The sequence below is a fragment of the Rhinatrema bivittatum genome, unplaced genomic scaffold, assembly GCF_901001135.1.
Source record: "Rhinatrema bivittatum unplaced genomic scaffold, aRhiBiv1.1, whole genome shotgun sequence".
NCBI lineage: Eukaryota > Metazoa > Chordata > Amphibia > Gymnophiona > Rhinatrematidae > Rhinatrema > Rhinatrema bivittatum.
Genome location: NW_021820914.1, coordinates 107,827 through 113,583, shown reverse-complemented (window position 1 = coordinate 113,583; position 5,757 = coordinate 107,827). Strand labels below are relative to the sequence as shown.

The following is a 5,757-nucleotide window of genomic DNA, read 5'->3' as shown; positions in this document are numbered from 1 at the left end:
TGTGTTGCGCTGGAGGTGGACCCTTGGCCTGGTGCAGGATTGGTACGGCCCTCTGGTCAGACCCAGAGAGAACACTTGCCACCAGAGGCGGAGCACAGGAGGAGACAGAGGCTAGCTGGAGCTTCGCCAATAGCAACCCGGGGCTTCTGCAGGTTGAGCCCTTGGGTCCAGGTCGCAGGAGGCCAGAATAGAGTGTCCGAGTGGATAGCAAGGATCAAGGCTAGAGTATCAGTTCAGAATGGTTCAGCCGAAGCAGGGGTCAGTACCTGTAGTCAGTCCGGGGTAGTTAGATCAGGCAAAGGTCAAGTTCCAGGCAGCAGTCAGGAGTGGTCAGTGTACAGGCAGAGGTCGGTTCCAGGTGGCAGACAGACGTGGTCAAGAGCAAGCAAGGTCAGTACCGTGAGATCAGTCTGAAGGGTATTACCAGGAGACTTGAAGGAACAGGAGCACAGGAACAGGAGACGCTGGAACAGGAGACACTGGAACAGGCAAACTAGAGAACACCAGAGTGTATGACCCAATTGCAAGGCACTGGGCTAGGGGCTGAGCCCTTCTATAAATACTGGGTTCAGGTGACGTCAGAATCGGGCGCCGCCCGTGAGTTTCCCGCACTTGGCCCTTTAAAGTTAGAGGAGCTCCGCTCGCGAGCGTGCTAGGGGGCGTGGCCGATGCTGAGGCCCGGCATGAGTAGTGCTGCGAGGGAGAAGGCCCCGATGGACCTGGGGACACTCTTGGAGGCTGCAGCAGAGCAGCGCCAGGGACTGAGAGAGGATCTGGTGGACGGTCGCGCCAGGTGAGCAGGCCCGGTCACGGCACCAGTGTGGCTGGAAGTGAACACAATGCTGCTCTTTCCTGGGTAGGGTTGTTGCTGTTGAGTCCTGGGAGTTAGTGTTGTGTTGAAATGGCATATTTGTCTCTTGGGGTAAACTGTATTCTTGGAATGCTGTGTTAGCTTTTATTGGAGCTATGTAAGTATTATCCAAAAATCTGTGAGTTACTGAGACAATACAGGACCCATCTTCAGATGTGAATGTCTCTGATCTGACATCTGAAGAAGGGATTTATGTAGTTTTAAAAGCTTTTACACAATACTTTTAGGTACATGTTTTTTGTTTTTTTTTACAGTTATTTTAGGCAGCCTGATTCTTTTGTTTTCTAGATAGGAATAGGTTCTAATAGGTTGTTGGTGTTTTAGAGGCTGATGTAATATTTGCATTGTTGCCTTTTCGTAGGTAGGGTTGTAGTTTGAGTGCTGGCAGTTTGTGCGGTTTTTGGTACGGGAGGTTTACTATAATGTAATTCTTTATTCATGGCTTTCTGAAGGCCAAGCCCACACCCATTACATATTATAATAGGCCTAATGCTATATGGGTTCCATGTGTTTTTGAATCTAGGAGAGGGGGGTTGAGGGAGTGAGACTGCTGTAGAGGGGGGGGGGGGGGACGACGACATGTGGGAGGGGCGAGGAGACTGAGGGAGCGAGACTGAATTCCCTGCTATTAATGTCACTGCATGCCACTGTAGGAATGAGACTTCTTGCCTAAATAAAGAATACCCTGCCCACCTGGGAACTTTTTTTTCCCCAAGCCCTGGAATGTAGCACTTTCCCTTGCCCTGGTAAGGAAGCCCATGCACAGATTGCAACAAAAAGGAAAAAATCTTGTGGTGCTGAGGACTAAGTTAATTGTGCCATTTTCATCTGACCTTTCTATCAGGAAAGCCTTAAGATTTGGATACAATTACTGACTCTAGTGTGGTTATTGGCACATACAGTACACACAGCAAAGAGAATATACCCCTCTCCCAGGGAAAAAGAATTAAAAATTAAAGACACCCTTAGCACTCCTGGCCCAGAAAGTAAATCTTTCCCCAACCAACAAAGGATCCTGACCCTGGGGGAAAGAAGGACTGTGTAAAAGCTAGCTTGAGTGGTCCCAGCCCTAAGGAGACAAATAATTTCTTTTATGGCCCCAGCGGGTTGAAGTTTTCACCCTGGGATGGGGTTACACTAAGTTGAAACGTGATTAATGCTGCTATTTTAGAGTACTACACTCTTTCTATCTGAAAAGATGTAAATGACCTTTGCTCATATGCTGCTATTTCTAATGAACTGTAAACCACTTTGGGTAAATTTTGCATTCAAAAAAGCAGGCAATAAATTCAAACAAATACAATAAATTAACTGGCTAATTCTCTGTGAACTGTTCTGCCTCATGGTCCCACAGCTGTCACACAACAATATTAGATGTGCAGCTAAATGCTGCTAGGTGAAAGGTGACGAGGACCCTTAAGCCAGCTCCAGTGAAGTGGATCCTGGTGCTGGCTAATATTGTCCCACCAGCCTTTCATTTAGGGTTCTATTCTGCTCTGTTAGATGGAAAAATCATGGGCAATATCAACCCACAAGACTTAATAAAGTCACCACAAAACTTAAAATCACAGCTGCCATTCAGAGAAATAACAGCAATATTCCATCCATGCTGCTAGATTGAGTTTGGAATGCTTGCAATGTGGTGAACACAGGCCTTATTATTGTAACCAATGATAGGGGAACTGTCCTGAAGAGTCTTAAGGATCTTTCAATCAACAGGTGTGGTGGACCACGGATGCATGATTTTGGCTGGCTTGTGGCTGTGAGAGAGGGAATGTGTGTGATTGAGCCTGTTTGTAAGTGAGTTAGAACATGTGTGTGATTGAGAGCTTGTGTGTAAGTGAAATAGAGAGAGCCTGTGTGTGATTGAAAGCCTGTGTATAAGAGAGAGCGAGAGCATTGTGTGATTGAGAGAGAATGGCCAGAGAGGTGGTGTGCGAGAGACAGAAACTGGTCCTGAGGGTGTGTCTGGTGTGTGTATGTGAGAGACAGAAGAGACTGGTTGTGGTCCCTAAGGAAGAGGACAGTGAGGACAGCTTCAGCAGCTACTGCTGCTTCTGGTGTGGCCTGCAAGGGAAAGGAGTAGGAGAACTGCTGGAGAGGGTAAGTAAAGTGGCTTTTTAAGTTCATTTTTCTTGATTGACTACCATTTTAATTATTGGGTAGTATATGATGTGTCTGCTGTTTGAAATATTTTATTGGTGTTTGGTAAAGCTTTCAAAATTTGCATGAGTCTTTAATTATTGAATATTCTATCATCAGCTGTTTTGAAATTATTTATTAGTATGATTTTACTGTTATGATTAATTAATTATATATCTTGATTTTATTGATTTGTTTCACGAGGAATGGTGAAATTTTTGTTTTTCCATTGTTATACTGTATAGAGTCTGGCGTGATGCATTTTACAGTTCAATTTTTGTCTGCACATTTATATTTATACTTTATGTGGCTTTATTCTGTATTTGGTGAGGGTTTGTGTTCTGCATGCAAAGACTGAGATGAAGCATTCTTTTAGCATGTGGTTTCTCTAGGGATCTGTAGTAGCTTGGCCTGTTCTGTTTTCCTGATAGGAGGTGTATTGATATTTTAGATTCTGGTGTAATATTTGTGGTATTCTTTTTCTTAGGTAGGGTTGTTATTCTTTGAGTGTTGGCAGATAGTACTGTGTGATACGGGAGGACCATGCCGAAATATATCACAATAGGTATGATGCCATATGAATTCCAAGATGCAAAGTTTTCTTGTTGGCATCACAACAGTGCATGAAATTATCACAATAATGTATATATTAATTTTACCTCAGAATGTCACTCCCATATGTGCATAAAACTACATGCATGAAGTCTGTATGAGCATAATTCTACATGCATATCGGTAGCACAATCTTAAAGGACCATTTCTGCAGGTAAAGCACTACTTTACCCATGGAAGTCCCTTTGAAAATTACCTTCTCTAAGTAGAGCATGCAGTATCACCAATGAGCCATTAGAAGCAGAATGTGCTATATAATCAGTTGCCTATTATAAGCAAAGAATGATATAACTGTCCTTTGTAAATAGAATATGCCATAATAAGCTAATAAGAGAAACACAACCCTAGCACCACAATTGTTATGTCAGGTCAATGAATTTTATTGATCTCTAGAAGAATCTAGAATTGAAATGTCACATCCCTTGTAAGAACCTCTTCCTTGCTATCAATTTCCTCAGTGCCCCTTTAACTTCTTTGTTCCTCAGACTGTAGATGAGGGGATTCATCATGGGTGTTAAAATTGTGTATATCACAGCTACCACTTTCACCTCCTCATCCACTATATTCTTGGAATAAGGGCGGATATAGCTATAGATTCCACTGAGATAGAACAAAGTTACCACCAGCAGATGTGAGGCACAGGTTGAAAAAAGTCTTGCGCCGCCCCTCTGCTGAACGGATCTTCAAGATGGCAGCAACAATACAGCCATTGAAGCTGAAAATGAGCAGGAAGGGAATCATACCACAGAATATCACAACACCACGAAGATGATCTCATGGATGGATATGTCAGAGCAGGAGAGCTTCAATAGTGGCGTGAAGTCACAGAAAAAATTGGTCGATTTTATTGGGTCCACAGAAGTTTAAAGTGGAGACGGATATGGCCTCTACAGTTAAATTCACCAAGCCAGCAAACCAGCATCCAGCCACAAGCTTGACACGAGTCTTCCTGTCCATTATTAGTGCATAATTCAATGGGTAACAGATGGCACATAGCGATCATAGGCCATGGCAGCTAAAAGATAACATTCTACCACAATGAAGAACTGAAAGCAACACAACTGCAATGATGCAACTAAGGAAAGAGATAGACTTCTTATCTGATAGGAAGTTCTCCAGCATCTTAGGAACAGTGATGGAGGCACAGGTCAGATCTATGAATGAAAGGTTAGCCAGGGAAGAAGTACATGGGACTGTGGAGGCGAGAGTCACTGGTGATAAGAATAGAAATAAGCAAGTTCCCCATCAGGGTGATGAAATAGATGATGAGGAACACCAGGAAGAGGAAGATATGGGGTTCCTGGGCACTGGCCAGTCCAATGATTAGGAATTCAGTCACAGTAGAATGATTCCACTGTCCGTGAGATTTCTGTAAGAAGCAATATTATAATCATTAGATTATTAAAGGACACAGATACAAACATTATTTTTACTCATGTCTTATGGGAAATTTTGCAGAGGAATCTTAGTACACTGATAAAAACCTTCTTAACTTTAATATCTGAATTTCCAAAATCACAGTCTGTGGATCTCAGGAAATTCTCTGATTACATAGAAGAATGTATGGTAGACAAATTCTTTAATATATGCTAATTTAATTTTACTAACAGATGAAAAAATAATATGGAAAGCACATAGATGTACTTTAGCATTTTTGACATGGCCTCTTTATTATCCTGAATGGAACAACCTTGGAATATTAGTTACAACTAGAGGAAGTTAATAAATATATACTAATATGATATCTTGAATTTATCCTCTATAATCCTCTCCCAAAATAATTCATAATTCCCTTTGACATCTTTGTTTTTATTGTTTGTCATAAACAGAAAATAAGACTCCAATACATCTGTCTCTTTTTATTTTTAGATTTTTTTGTATTGTACTGTGATTATAAAAGGAAGACTGTTTAGCTACTCATTCACATCTAAAAATGTGTCAGTACTTTTATGCATCAAATGAAAACATTTTTTTTTAAAAATCTGAATGTAATAGCATTGAGAATGAAGGATCATATGGCAAGACAGTTATTAATGTAGTCCCTCTAGATAGGCATACTACATGGCTCATGCTTTAAACCATGACACAACTTCAAACATGAAATATACTATGCAGACCTGAAACTTAAGTCC

At 41.7% G+C, this 5,757-nt stretch overlaps 1 pseudogene; it reads right to left on the bottom strand.

Annotated features, from left to right (window-relative positions):
- Nucleotides 1-4,038: 4,038 nt before the first annotated feature.
- LOC115082289 lies at nt 4,039-4,618 on the bottom strand (annotated as a pseudogene).
- Between the last annotated feature and the right edge of the window lie 1,139 nt (nt 4,619-5,757).